This window comes from Sorex araneus, chromosome 1 (assembly GCF_027595985.1).
Source record: "Sorex araneus isolate mSorAra2 chromosome 1, mSorAra2.pri, whole genome shotgun sequence".
Taxonomy (NCBI): Eukaryota; Metazoa; Chordata; class Mammalia; order Eulipotyphla; family Soricidae; genus Sorex; species Sorex araneus.
The window spans coordinates 91,928,984-91,944,604 of record NC_073302.1 but is presented as its reverse complement, the minus strand read 5'-3'; positions in this window follow the sequence as shown (position 1 = coordinate 91,944,604).

The window sequence follows — 15,621 nt, the reverse complement described above, 5'->3', positions numbered from 1 at the left end:
TACACTTTATCTCTTATCAATATAACTACCTACATTGTTAATTAATGCATTTATTTCTTAGGCAAAGTCTATAATAATGTGAACATACTTTAGAGGTATCACTGTATCACATTATCACAGTCATCTTCTTTTTCATCAATTTACTCGAGCGGATGCAGTAATGTCTTCATTCCTTCCAGCCATGAGATTTTAGCAGCCTCTCCTTACTCATCTCCCAATGATAGGAGGCTTCTTTCAGGGTCAGGGGAATGAGATCTGTTACTGTTGTTGTGTTTGTAATATCCAATATGCCACTGGGAGCTTGCCAGGCTCTGCTCTGTGGGCGGGATACTCTCGGTAGCTTGCCAGGCTCTTTGAGAGTCATATATATCTATTTTCCTCTATGATGATATGAAATATGTCCAGGAATATATTCACTCATGTGTGAGACTTGGCCCGAGAGTGTGGAAAGTGGCCTGGAGTGTGGCGATGGTTGGGTAGTGCAGGTCGGCTACCGGAGCTGGGTCCCTTGGGGTGGGGAGGGCTCTCACCCACCCTGCTCTGGGGCACCCATGGTGCAGAGTCCGGTGGCATGGTTTTGGGAGCCTCATTTTATGTTCCCTTCTGGGAGGAGCAGCCATGAGTTCTGGAAGGTGGCGGATGAGGAGATTATCTGGTGCTGGAAGGAGGTGGCTTAAGGGTGTGACCCCTGGGTCGCCGGAGACTGGGGGAAGCAGGCAGAAGATCTCTGCTCCAAGGTCCCATTGAGCCCAGAGTCCAAGGTCACAAAGTTCTGCATTTCCTGGGTTCCGTGGGACTTCGCTCATGCAAACTACTTTAGAGGTAGTTTAAATTTTATATGAATATTTGACCATGTTTCAGTCAAACACGCTTTTCTATCCAGCATAACATCAACTCTAAGGGCAATTGGGGGCCGCCCTAAAAGCCTCTATCCCTCTCAGAAAGCCGGCCCGGCAAGCTACCGAGAGTTTCTCGCTGACACAGCAGAGCCATGGTAGCAGAGCTACCCATGGCACATTCAATACGCCAACAACAGTAACAACAATGGACCTTATTCACCTGACACTGAAAGAGCCCCCAATACAGCAGCGTTAAGAGGAGAGGTTGATAAAATCTCAGGGACAAACTAGACTGCCAAAAGGAAGAAAGACTAAAATGACTGTCTGTACTTTCAACACACATATGCTGGCATCAGAAGCATCCATTGAGGACCTGGTGCTGCAAGCGCAGATGATCAAATACAACATCATTGGTCTGACTGAAATGAGAAGACATCGATGACATCATGCCATTTTCAACACTGGAGAAGAACTGTTCCTCAGAACATGTGACAACAGAGGCGTCGGTGGCATTGGTGTCCTTGTCAACATGAACTTGGCCATGAACATTGATTCATTTGAATGCCTAACAACCTGACTTGGATAATTATGCTTGAATATATGTGGCTCACTCTCCACAGTTTCTATCTGACTGGATTCCATAGGACGTCAAAAGACCTCGTGGCCACCCACCAACGAGATGGTCAGACTTCTTCGTCAAAACCCTGAATGAATGGTTTAAGGATTTTCCTGTTCCTGGAGTGAGCAGATGTCATTGGGCTACACTAGCACGAGACAGGGACAAACGGTGCCCACTTGAGCAAATCGAAGATCAATGGGAAGACAAGTGATACAAGTGATACAAGTGATGAAGAAAGAAGTGTCGAAAATAAGAGCTAGTGCCAAAATTTATATATCTTTTCCCCTTGAATTTGAAAGCAATAATTTATTAATTTCATATGTGAAGAAAATTGCAAAAGGGAAAATCGTAACTCAAATATTAACTGTTTTAACACCAAACCCCATGGTATATGACAAGATAAAGATGATATATTTGTAGCTATCTCCAACAAATGTAGGTGTTTGATCTTATTAGGTAATTTCACCCAAATTGGACAACAAAACAATCAGAAAACTGCAGCGTATTAAGAAATAAATTGATTCACAAAATAAGCAGGGGCAAAGAAAATGTACAAGGATTAAGGGTTGGTCTTAACGCTGATCTCAGATTCAGTCCGGACATATCAGAGTTTCCTTGTGCACTGCGAGGAGTGGTCTTTGTGCACGTCAGCATGAGCCCCTAAGCGTTGTCTCCCCCCAAAAAGAAGAAAAAGTTGTTTGCTCCAGGACACATTCAGAACCTTTTCCAGCCAAGAACAATTTTTTTTTAATTCTGCCTAAAATTTACAACAGAGGAAACTAATTTCTCCAAGACTCGTGGACACCAAAGACGGGGCCACTTCGATCCTTTTCTACTGAAGCAGTATTGGTGACCGGCATTGATGACGTCATAAGCCTCCAACGTTTCGGTGGTATTACTCATAGTATGAAAACATGGAAATGTTATGCACTTAAAAACTGTAATAATTTGTAGTCCACACCATAAGTAGAAATACAAAGCATTTACATAATTTGCTCAATGAACATATGCTGATACAATATCATTTGGCAAAACAAAAAGGATAAAAACATGCAAAACAGAAATATAAATAGTACTATATCCTTCTGCATGCCATTCAATCTGTGTAGACCTAAACATAAATGAGATAAACAGATATGAATTTGCTATTCTTACCCACCTATAACTGACAACACCAATTGCCACCCACTACCTCTCCACCACCTTCATATTTAGTGTCAGACAAACTTTTTATCAGACAGAAGATAATTCCTCGGGTCAATTGTACACACATACACAGAAGTCAGAACCAACAATATACTTTCCTTAGAATAAGTAAAACCAATTATCTTAAGCGAAATAAAAGAATCATGTAAGACATGCTTTGGGCTGGAGTGATAGCACAGCAGTAGGGAGTTTGCCTTGCATACAGGCGACCCAGGTTCAATTTCTCTGCCCCTCTTGGAGAGCCTAGCAAGCTACTGAGAATATCTCACCGACACAGCAGAGACTGGCAAGCTACCATGGCATATTCAATATGCCAAAAACAGTAACAACAGGTCTCACAATGGAGACTTACCAGTGCCCGCTCAAGCAAATGGATGAGCAATGGAATGACAGTGATACAGTGACAGTAATACATGATTTATTAGCTGCATGAGAAGTTTCTGAGATTTTTTAACTGATAGAGTTACATATGGACTAGAGAAAAAATAATATTGCCTATGATTTTTATTGTATAAAATAATGTATTTTTCATTAAAACTCTATGTATTTATAATATATTTTGTATATCTACATCAGCATTCCAGTAGGTAAATCAAACTCAAACCAATAGCATATAAAAATTATATTGAAATCTTGAATTGTTTTTTAAATCTGGAAAGTCTGATGGGAATTTTATTAATAACAGCAATAAACCACCTTTAATATATTCAGGACACTACAAAATTAAGAAGAATAATTTCTTAATAGAAAAAAGAAATTTAAAAGGGAGGAATATACCATGAAAGATATAAAGTGAGAAATATTTTTCTAAAATAGAGTGTGTTAACTCAGTACTTAAGTGTCCTAATAGCATCAGTGATAAAGTGTTCTATATTTAGCAGGAGTTAAGAATACTACATTATATAGTGTTTCCAAAATTATCCATAAGTATTTCAAAATATAAATGAAGTTGTACTGCTAGAAATATGCTATCTGTCTCTTATTCTCTGACTATTCATGCTGGTTTAGATGGAATATGGTAGTAAAAGAATAGAAATGCATATAGTTTTATATTAATAAAAAAGTTAGGGAATATATCTCTAAGACTTTGATTCTCATTCTACCTGACTAAGCAAAATATCTAATGCCCAGGAGTTTTTGATCTGGAAAGAGGGCATGATATTTACTCAAAGTTTATTTTAGAAATTAAATGAAATATTAACCATAAGAATTTTTGAAAATAGTCAGCACTGCTAAGCATGAATTATTTTCCATATTGCAATATCAAAATGCATCAAAATTAATTTTACACGATCACACCAGTTAAATCTGTATTATTATTGTTGTTGTTGTTGTTGTTATTATTATTGTTGTTAGGGAGAGCACATCCAGCCCCATGTTCAGGACTTTTTGGTTTTTTTTTGCTTTTTGGGTCATGCCCGTCAATGCACAGCAGTTACTCCTGACTCTTCACTTAGGAATCACTCCTGGCGGTGCTCAGGGGACCATATGGGATGCTGGGAATCAAACCCAGGTCCCCCATGTGCAAGGCAAATGCCCTACCCGCTGTGCTATTGCTCCAGGCCCAGGACTTATTTCTATTTCTGCACTCAAAGATGACTCTTGGTGGTGCTCAGAACACCGTGTGAGTTGTTGGGGATTGAACTCAGGATGGCTTCATGCAAGGTAAATCCCCTACCTGAAATACCATTGTCTATTGCTCAAGCTCCAAGCTCTTAAATATAAAGTATATTAACAAAATGTGCTAATACAGAGCTGGAAAAATAGTACATTGTCTTGCATGCAGCCAACCCCACATGCATCTCTGGCAACACATATGATCACCTGACTGCCACTTGATATACTACCCCAAAACAAAAACAAACAAAACAAAAATAATCCCTTTCATAAAGTAACGAATTTATTTCATTTCAGTTGATGTGACCAGGCTCCAAAATGGCATCCCAAATCCTTACCTTCTAGTAAGGATATTCTGTATAACCTTCTGCAGACTGTACTTTACTTGATGAGTTTGCAACAAATAGAACAGAATCAGCCAATTGGTGCTGGAGAGACAGTGCAGCCAGTTGGACATTTGCCTTGCATGTAGAAACCTGGGTTCAATCCTTCACACTACATATAGTCCCTTGAGCACCATCAGGAGTGATCCCTGAGTGTAGAGCCGGGAACAAGTCCCAAGAATTGCTTTGCTCTTCCAAAGCAAGCAAAAAACAACCAAAAAACCAGATATAAAAAGAAGCAGCCAAGGTAAGAAGGATACAGGCCCTAAAAGGCGATGTAATAAAGCTCAGAGGCTCCTCAGTTTCTCTTAACAAATGCCAGACACCAATCAATGTACCTCTTAATGGAAAGTTTCATCTGATGAAGAACTAAAATCTTTTGACAATTATCATTTGAGGCTGAAATTGGATTATATAGTTCCAGGAAAAAAATCTCAGATGAGTAACAATGAGTAACATTATCCAGGATCCTGAGTGAAACTCCATGAGCTACCTTAAGGTAAAACGACAAAGCCAGGACATCTATGTATTCCTAATCCTCACCAACTGTGTTAAATAAACACTGATGGGTGTAAACTTTTAAGTGATAAGACATTTTGTTGGTAGCAATAGATAATATGAATTTTGATTCTTGAAGTGGTTAAAAACAAAGGCAAATATATGGGGTCAGAAAGAGAGTTCAAAGGGCTGACGTGCAAGACAGACCAAGCGTCCATGCCCACAGCATAACAGCCCCCAGGGACTTCAGGTAGAGATACCTGAACAATGATTTGGGAATAGCCTCCACGCACCACTGGGTGTGATCAAATCCCTAAACCCACCATCTACTAAACCCGAAGTTGGTTTGAAACCAAATAGTGCTCAAAAACTGAATTTTTTTTGAGAAGCATAATAGCTTTTATTGATAGAAACAGAGTTGTGAAGAATGAAAAAGAGAAACGCAAGTATAAGAGAGAATATAACTTTCTTCAGAGTAGTATAAAAAGCCAAAGTCTGAAATAATTTTAAAGCAAGCATTAGTAGTATGTGCCTTGAGTACAGTCTTTCTATTTTTATCTATCATCTATATATCTATTTATCTACTTATCCATTATCTACTTATCTATTTATCTACTTATAGTATGCCATCTATGAACTCATGTCTAATTATATCTAGCTACCGTGAGAGCTATGTATATAAGCCTCCACATTGGTGCTGAACGCCCAGGAGTCATCATTCATGTGGGGTGGAGGATGTTTCAGGCTTAAGATTTTGGGCCTGGGAGCCATGTGGAACCAGGAATAATCCAAATGGACTATCATGAATACACCATACCATGCCGAGTTGTCACCCTAACCTGATAAAACTCTTTATAGAATCTGAACATTGAGCTGGGACTAGGTTATCTTGATGAAGAGACTTCTAACCACACAGCGTTGGAGTTGCCATCTGGTTTCTCTGTGCTGCTAATAGTGAGAGGCAATACACAGGCCAGAGGAAGCATTGCTAAACAAAAAGGGGGCAAACACTGGCTGGTTTTGAAAATCCTTAGTCTCTCCAGATGGCTAACAATGCTAAAATTAAGAGATGGTTTCTGAGTCAAGGGCAAATACAGGGATATTTCAGAAAATCATTGTCGAAAAATGACACTGAGGATGTCACCATAAAATGCTAAGTCTTTAGAAAGATCAAAGTGTTACCTTTAACTCTAATTAAATTGCAAAATACATTTCTATATAATTTTATATGTAATGGATGATAATGAATGACTTCACTCATTAAAACTTACAAAGTTAAAGACATCCGTCAACTGAAGTCTCAGGCAAAGGGTATTATTTTCTATCTAAGTTGTCAGATCCAAATAACCTTCACAGAAGACAAAACCTCTTTCCTTTATCTTTTTTGGTGGTTTTATTGTTTGCTTTTTATTTTTTAGTTTATTTGGGGGCCACACCAGGCTGTTCTCAGGAGTTCTCCTGGCTATGTTCTCCTGGCTATGCACTCGGGGATCACTACTGTCAATGTCCAGGTAGTGTATGGGGTGCCAGGGATAGAACTCAGTTCAGCTGCCGGCAAGACAAGTGCCCCCCACTGTATTTTTGCTCATCTTTCTAGAAAATTAATATCAATGGAAATTTGACCAATTTTGGACTAAAGGAAAGAGAAACAGTATAAGCTGAGAAAAAAATGTTGGCCTCCCACAATTCTACTGAGAGAAAATAGTCTGAGAAACATTTCAGAGCTGAAGATACAGTCTACCTTTCATGGTTAATGAAAGATGGTGGCAAAGGAGTCAAGAATTGGGAGGATGGAGTAAAACTCTGGAGAAGAAATAACTGAGAATGAGATAACTGCTTTGTCCAAAGATTTTTCTGTGAGACAATAAACCTTCCCTTTCTTTATAAGCAGGAGTCACTGTTCTATACTAGCTGTGGGTATCTATGGGAAATAAAACTTGCTTCCCTACTTCAGAGAAGAAATATTATTATCATTTATATTTTTGATTTAAATGACAGTACAGTAGACTTTGTTCTCAGACCACAATGGGATGAGTCAGAGGTCTTAGGTATACTTCAGTGTTTATGGGAGGGATGTGAATTGTAGAAGCCTAAGAGAAATCTGTACAGGCAGCCTCTCAGATGGACCAAGTATCACTGCCTCCTCCAGCCAAGTTTTGACAGATTTAATGACATTCTTGGAATGAATAAAATTTGAAAGTGACATGTGGTTCAGTCTAGGTTATAAAAAACAATATGGTATCACTTTTTCAATCAGAGTAAAGCCAAATGTCATGCTATAATCAGCCTGATGGGAAGGTCCACATGAGAAGGAAGTCAGGTCATCTGCCAATATTCACACATGAGTTTAGAAGCAGATCATCAAACACTGAACAGACTCAAATGACTGTAGACTGAGACAATAGTCAACAGAATCTCCCAAGAATCCCTAGAGCAAAACTATCTGTTATTACTATTCCAACTATTTTGTTTAAATTTTGATCCTTAGCAAAACCCTGGAATAATATAAACTGTTGCTTTAAGGCATTATGATGTGCGGAAATTTATTAGGCAGTGATGAAGAACTCATTCAGCACACTCAAATTACAAGTTGAGCCCAAAGTCCTTCCTACATTAAGATGTGCTGTCAAGAGTGAGAGGTAGCCTAGAGAGACAGAATTGAATGCGCAGCTAATGATAGCTCACAACACAATAACAATTTTTCAGCTAATTAATCTGAGTTTATATTACCCTTAGTTAAATGAATTGATTAGTCCTTTCTGGCCCTCTTTTTGCCAGTAATTATATATTTAAATAAAGAAGATATTATCTATGTATTAAATATATACTTATATATATTTAATTATATATTTAAATAAATAACATCCCAAGATAAAATCATTGTTTTGAAAATATCTCTTAGAAATGACATTTTCTTCTGCATAAAGGACAAGAAACATGAAAATAGAAGCAGAAAATTAGGCAGAGTGGAATTTTTAAATAATACTATTGTTCTACAGTTCAAAGGCACAACCAATAGAAAAAAAAGGCATATATTATTGTGAAAGAAAACATATCATGTAAATAATTTATTATATATTAACTCTAGTGGGAGCAATTGATGTTCTGATTCCCAGTTATATTCTACCTCAAGAGTTCATAAAATTGTACAAGGACCACATTTGGACAGAATCTCATAAAAGGCCATGTACTTTGGTTTTCAATCAAGACAACAACACAGAGAAACTTTATTTTTCATAGCATTTCAACATTGTTTCTTTCTAGTTTCTGGCCACATTTCAAAAATGGAGAGATAAAAGAAAAACTTATTCACCACTGTTATTAAATCTTAGACCTGGATTTTTTTCTAATTCTTAACTGAGTCAAAATGAAAAAAAAAATTGCATCCTGTTTATTGTTCTCCTTAAGTAATGCCCTGGGTAAGTGAGCAATAGGGTTAATAATTCTTTTTTAAAAAATTTTATTGAATCACTGTGAGATAGTTACAAGCTTTCATGTTTGGGTTACAATCACACAATGATCAAGCACCCATCCCTCCACCAGTGCACATTCCCCACCACCAATATCCCCGGTATATGCCCCCTTTCCCACCCTCCCCTTGCCTCCATGGCAGAAAATATTCCCCATACTCTCTCTCTACTTTTGGGTGTTACGTCTTGCAACACAGGCATCATGTTTCTTAACAGGACATTCCGAAAAAGCAAATGAACAGCTTAAGAAACAAAGGCCACCTCCTGCCTCCCCCACCCCAATCTTCTTGTATATATTCCTGAAGATTGATTCCTGTTCTTATGGTAGATGTGCGTGTGAGGTTCATATGGAAGTTCTATTCTTAACTTTCCATAAGGGCTGGACCAGGCAGAAATTCCAATAGCGGTAAATAAGAGTACCCTTTCATTTCACTTCCAACACTGGTATTTCCAGGCTTTTTGCTAAGAGACATTCTCACAAATGAAATATTCTTTTGTTCTTTGTTTGCATAACCCAGAAAATTAGTGATGATAAAACATTTTCATATTCCTGTTAGCTGTCTTTTATGTCTTCTGCGAGGAAACGTCTAAGAGCTCCTTTTTCTCCTTTTTGATGAAATTGTTATTGTTATTGAGCTTTGTGAATACTTTACATTAAATATAATCTTGGAGATTTATCCTGTTTTTAACATTTGTGTTAGTATCTTCTCCACTTTAGATGCCTTCTTATTCTGACATCATTTCTTTCACTGTTGAGAAACCACACAGTGTGATGCAGTCTCATTTGGTTTTGTTGCTTTTATTTTCTTTGTCAGTAGGATAGCCTCACTGAAGTTATCTCAGATGTAAGTATCATGGAACATGTAAGTATCATGGAACATTCAGACTGATTTTTCCTCAACTAATGTTCATCAAAATATCATTCACAATAGTCAATCATGTTCTGGAAACAGTGAAAGTGCCTTTAAGAAGTTGAATATAAAATAAATTCTGGTATATATACATGATAAAATATTACTGAGCTATGAAAAAAATGATGAAATCATATAATTTGCTACACCCTGTATGTAGCTGAAAGGTATTAAGCCAAACAACGCAAGTCAAATGAAAATGTGGTAATGACAGAATGACTGTGCTAATCTAAGGAATATAGAGAAATAAATCAAGTGAACCCTTTTAATCATATCTCCTTCAATACTGGCTGTTTCCACACTTTTGAAATAAGCCATTTCCACTGATGTGATATGATATCTAATCATTCTTTTGATTGGAATTTTTTCTGGCAAGAAGTGACAATTTAAAAAAAGTACAGCAAACTGTATGATTTTATCATTTTTCATAGCTGAGTAGCATTTCATTTGTATATATACACACCAGATTTCATTTTTATATTCTTTAATATGCCTATTAGCCTTCCATATGTCTGTTAATCTCTTCTCCCATTTTGAAAGCTGTTATTGTTGCTGAGATCTGTGAGTGCTTTTAGATATTAGCACTTCATCTGGTGTATTATGTGTAAATATTTTCTCCCATTTTGGAAGTGGTCTTCATATTTTAGCCTGAGTTTCTTTCATCATGAAAAAAAATTTAATCGATATAATGTTATTTGTTTATTTTTGTTATTTTTTCTGGTTCAATAAAATTGTTGAAAACACCTCTGAGACTCATACCCTGTAGAGTTCTATCTATATATCCTCAATATAGTTTATGGATTTGGGTTCAATATCAAAATACTTAATCTACTTTAAATCACCTTTTCTGAATGGTGTGAGGTATGAGTACTATTTTAGTTTTCTATTTGCAGTTATACAGTTGCCGGCACCAGTTAAGACGTTTTCCTCACCTCACTTCATGCTCCTGGTTCTTTCACCATAGTTTGAGTCCATGTATCTGAATGCTTATCTTTCTAGAAACATATCTGCTCCATTGGTCTAAGAGTCTATCTTTGTTCAAACACCCTGTTGCCTTTATTATCATAGCTTTATTGTTGTATCTAAAGTCTGAAAATGAGATGTCTTCCAGCTTTATTTTCTAAATAGTCTTGGCTACAAGGAACTGATATATTATTATATATTGAATATATGTGTATTACTTATAATTATAATAAATACTTCATGTTTGAAGCACAAATATTTTAGACACATTTAACGCATAACGGAGTTCCAAAGTTGAGCCAACAGTAGGATTCCTCCAACATGAAAACAAGTTTAGATGGAAAAAATAATTATCCCCCATTAAGTCAAAAATACTTTAATCATTTGAAAACAATGTTGATACTGAGGGTGTAAGGATAGACAAAATAAGGCAAGAATATCCTTTTTTCCATCCCCTGTCCATCATTATATACATAGGGAAGTGAAAGAGATGTGTGTGTGTGTTATAAACCTGATGCAAAAATTTAGATTCCTTATTCTCATTAACAGTAATAAAATGATATCAAATTTACATTTATTTCAGGGAGTTCTTTTCAAATATCCAGGATCCTGAATCGCTTTTCCCTGGTTCCATACTCCAATACAAATTCTCACATATTGACACAAAAACATACATAGTCAGAAAATGTTCACACATTATCTTACAAGGAAAAAGAATATGATCTCTACTACATTTGTTCTCACACCTTTGAGTATCACAATTTTTAATGGTATCATTTTAGATTTGTATGTATCCAATAAACTTATTAGAATAAATGTATCGTTTTTTTCTGAGGAAGGCATGGGTATTTTTTTGAGGGTGGTGGTGTTGGGCATTTCCATGAATGCTACGGGTTATTCTAGTGCTCAGGAGTGGTAGATCCCCGGTGATCAAGACACTACATGTGAAAGTAGAGCTTTAACTGGCGTTTGTCACATACAAGAAAAGAACCTTACCTCCTATACTAAATCTTCCGTTTTTTAAAAGCATTTTTTTAAAAACCGAATCTTTTTTTATGTTTTCAAACAAAACAGGTTATAAGCAAATGTATCGTTTTAGGCCTATAAATAATCACCCAACTAGTATGTAAGACTAAGAAATATGTTTTAATAATTGTGTGATTAATGGATAATAGGTGGTTGAAAAATAAATGTAAAGAGAAGACAGAAGAAAGATGAGAAATTTAAAAGGGAAAGAATGGCAAAGAGATAAAGGAAGGGCATAAGAAAGAAAAAGAGGAAGCAAATAATACGCATAATTTGTGTAGAATAAATATATGACAGCTCCACAATTATGACTAAATTGTAAATTGTATATTTAAATTTCTGATCCATAATTTATTAATATTAAGTCAGGATTTACTAGAAAAAAGTTAGGGCTGGTGCTGTACAAAAATGAGGATAGTAAGAGAGGAAAAGAGCAAAGGATTATGCAGAAATGATATAACATTTAAAAACCAGTATAGTTAAGTACAATAAAATGTGCCATAATTGGTGTTATTACAGGATTGGTAAAATGTGATATGAGCAGATTAATTATACACACTGTATTGGCAATTTACAATAGACTCATAGGAGGCTTGGTGATAAGATCAGAGGAAATATGCCAGTGACAAATTTAAAAGCAAAGATAAAACTATGCTCTGTTAACTATAGGCATAAGTGTATGAACAGCATTTCCCCTCAGCTAGGAAACATTCATTTACTGAGAGAGCTGAGAAGCTGAGGCTCTGAGAAGGCAGATCACTGGCCAAGTAAAAATAGATTTAAAAAATGACACTTTTATTTAAAAAAAAATGCACTTTCCATGAATGGTTTGATTTTGCGAAGAAGTGGAAATGAATTAGAATTCTCTAAATATTGAGATTCAATTGTCATAATATGCTTAGGGGCATTATTGTAGATTGAGTGCCTCGAGGCAGATGAAGGATTTGACCCAATGCCCTTATCCAGCATTCTTCCAACGCCAATCTAATGAGCACATACTCATAATTATTTCTCAAATAGTTTTTATCTAATTTTAAAGTGGATAATTTATACCACTTGTATAAAAACGCATTAAGTTTCATTAAAATATTCTGCATTAGTAGAACTTTGAGCAGAATATATTTCTTATGGTTTTGCGAAGTCATACATATTTATAATATTAAAACTCTTCAGTTGCTTTAATAATAGAATTTCTACCACATAGATCTGAATACTAATTTTAATATGCTCTTGTAGAAGAAAGCTATGTGCAGAAAAAATCATAGATTTGCATTTTATGCTTTCTTATTTTTGTACGAATTTCATTGTTTATTATGTTTTTGGTAGGAAGGTGCTATGCCTGGTAGTGTTCAGGACCTACACCTAGTTCTGCATTCAGGGGTCACCCTTGGCAGGCTCTGGGGACCATATGGGGTGCAGAAATCAAACACATGTTGGCTTCATGAAGGTAAGCACCCTCCCAACTTGTCAACTTGTACCATGACTCCAACTCATATCATGGTTTCTTTTAAGCAAGCTTTATTTTTAAGCAAAACCCACACCAATTTATTTTTGTTTTTCCTTTTTGTAAGGAAAAATATAAAAATCTTGGAAAAATAGTACAGTGGGTAGGGTACTTGACTTTAATGCTACTGACAGGCTCTATTGCCCGCACCCTATATGGTCCCCGACCCATCAGATGTGATCCCTGTGCACAGAGCCAGAGTAAGTCCTGAGAACCATTGGATATAGCCCAAAATCTAAATATGTAAACAAGTATATAAATAAAACCTTGGGCATTATTTGCTAATTTAAATAAGAAGGTCAGTGAAGGACCCTATCCTCCCCAATTAGTTTGACCAGATTTTGTTTGTTCTATTTCAGTTCAAGGCTTTGTTTTGGTCATTTGTTTTTGAGATTATAAACATTTGGAGCAAAGAATTAGATGTGCTAGTGCATTGTCACTATCTTCCCAAAGTCGGACTTTGAAAAGAGAAGTGGCAGAACTTCAAACTAAGAGAATTTGTTTTGCATGAGTACATTGCTGTCTCGAAGTTCAGTCCATTTCAGATCACTTGAAATGATAAAGACTCAAGATACAATAATTTTCACTCAGATGGAACTGTGGTCCATCTACCACCCATTCATCTTCAGAATCCTATATAAAATGGCTGGTGTTGCATGAATATTTGTGCGGTTGGAGGCTCTGAGATAAGGCACATGGAAGAAATGTGTCTCATGGAGAACTAAGGCTCTCTCTGGCTCTTAGCAAAGGCAGAGGGCCTTGTGGATCTCCTTTTATTGATCATGGTGGCTCTAAAGGACACAATACATTGACATCACCAAAGGCATCAAAAGATGTTACAGGAAGAACATTGAGGCAACATTATTTCCTTGTATCTGCAGGCCAGTAATCTAGGCCTCTGGAAAGAAGATACAAATCCAAAACTGAAATCTTCCTTGGGCTAAAAGCACTTGGATTTACATCCCAAAGATAAGGCTGGGCCAGAGCCTGGAATCTACAATGTCAAAAATTAGGCCTGGCTAGCACCTGAGATCTGCATGTCAAAGACCAGGCAGGCTTTTGTGAGAAAAGGAAAAACTGCCTCTTTCAATATACTGAAATTATTTTCTGAAGGCAGTTTAAAGGGGAAAATGTTCCTGTCTGTAGTATAGTCTACATGGGTTCACCCTGGTAGCTCAGTCCATCCCCCAACAGGCTGGTACACAGGATCTTGGAAGTTGTCAAGGTTACACTCATAATAGACCCTAGTAGTACATAATAGCACAGTAAATACATCTCTGTATCACTGTCATCCCATTGTTCATCAATTTACTCGAGCGGGCACCAGTAACGTCTCTATTACACTCAGCCCTGAGATTTTAGTAGCATCTCCTTGCTCATCTTTCCCAGCAATTGAAGACTCTTTCAGGGTCAGGGGAATGAGACCTTTCATTACTGTTTTTGGCATGTCGAATACACCACGGGTAGCTTGCCAGGCTCTGCCCGTGTGGGCGGGATACTCTTGGTAGCTTGCCAGGCTGTCCAGGAAAGGCAGAGCAGAGGAATCGAACACAGGTCGCCCACAGTGTAAGGCGAATGCCCTACCCACTGCATTGTCACTCCAGCTATATATTTATATATATATATATATGTATATATATAAAGAATTATATGTATATATAATTCTTTATGATTTGTTGCCTACTGTCTGAACTCCATAAAATATGATGTGTTAATTATGGAAAATGGGTAGGAAGTATCTTGTAATGTGTCTGTGCAGTCCGGAAAGTGGCCTGGAGCCTGGCAGCAGTTAGGTAGTGGAGGTCAGCTGCCAGGGTCGGGTCTCTTGGGGCTGGGAGGGATCTTACCTGCCCCCCTCTGGGGCACCCACAGTGAAGGCAGCCTGGTGTGGAGTCCTAGTAATAAAATTCAGCTTTATTTAGAAATATGGAAAATGTATTACCAACAGAAATGGTAGTTTTTTCCTCAAAGTGCTGTGATTCTTTAATTTTTTTTAACTTATTGATCAAATGAAACTAAAATTAAACTGTCACATTTAAAAGGTATTTAGAGGACATTTAAAAGACATTCAGAGGCAAACTCTAAAACAATATATGTAGTTCCTATTACGATGGTCTTAAGGAATCTAAATATTAAAAATTTTTGAACCAAACTTCTTTCTTTAGTAGCCTCAATGTTGTGTCAAAGGTACATGTTTGCTAATTTCTATAGCACCAAAGAAAGTTACCTACAGCAGACAGAAAACCTGCACAAAATGTTCACTTGTATCACTTGTGATCCGGTTGTTCGTTGATTTGTTTGAGCAGGCACCAGTAACGTCTCCATTCGTCCCTGTCAAGTGCTAGTGTAGCCCAATGATATCTGCTCGCTCCAGGAACAGAAAGAGCCTTAAACCGTTCATTCAGGGTCTTGATGAAGAAGTATGACCATCTTGTTGGTGAGTGGCCATGAGGTCTTTTGACATCCCGTGGAATCCAGTCTCTAGTCCAGCGGTCGTCTCTAAATTGCATTATGTGTCCGGCCCATCTGATTTTTGACGCCTTGGCAAATTAGAAAGCATCCCTGATTCTTGATCATTGACGGAG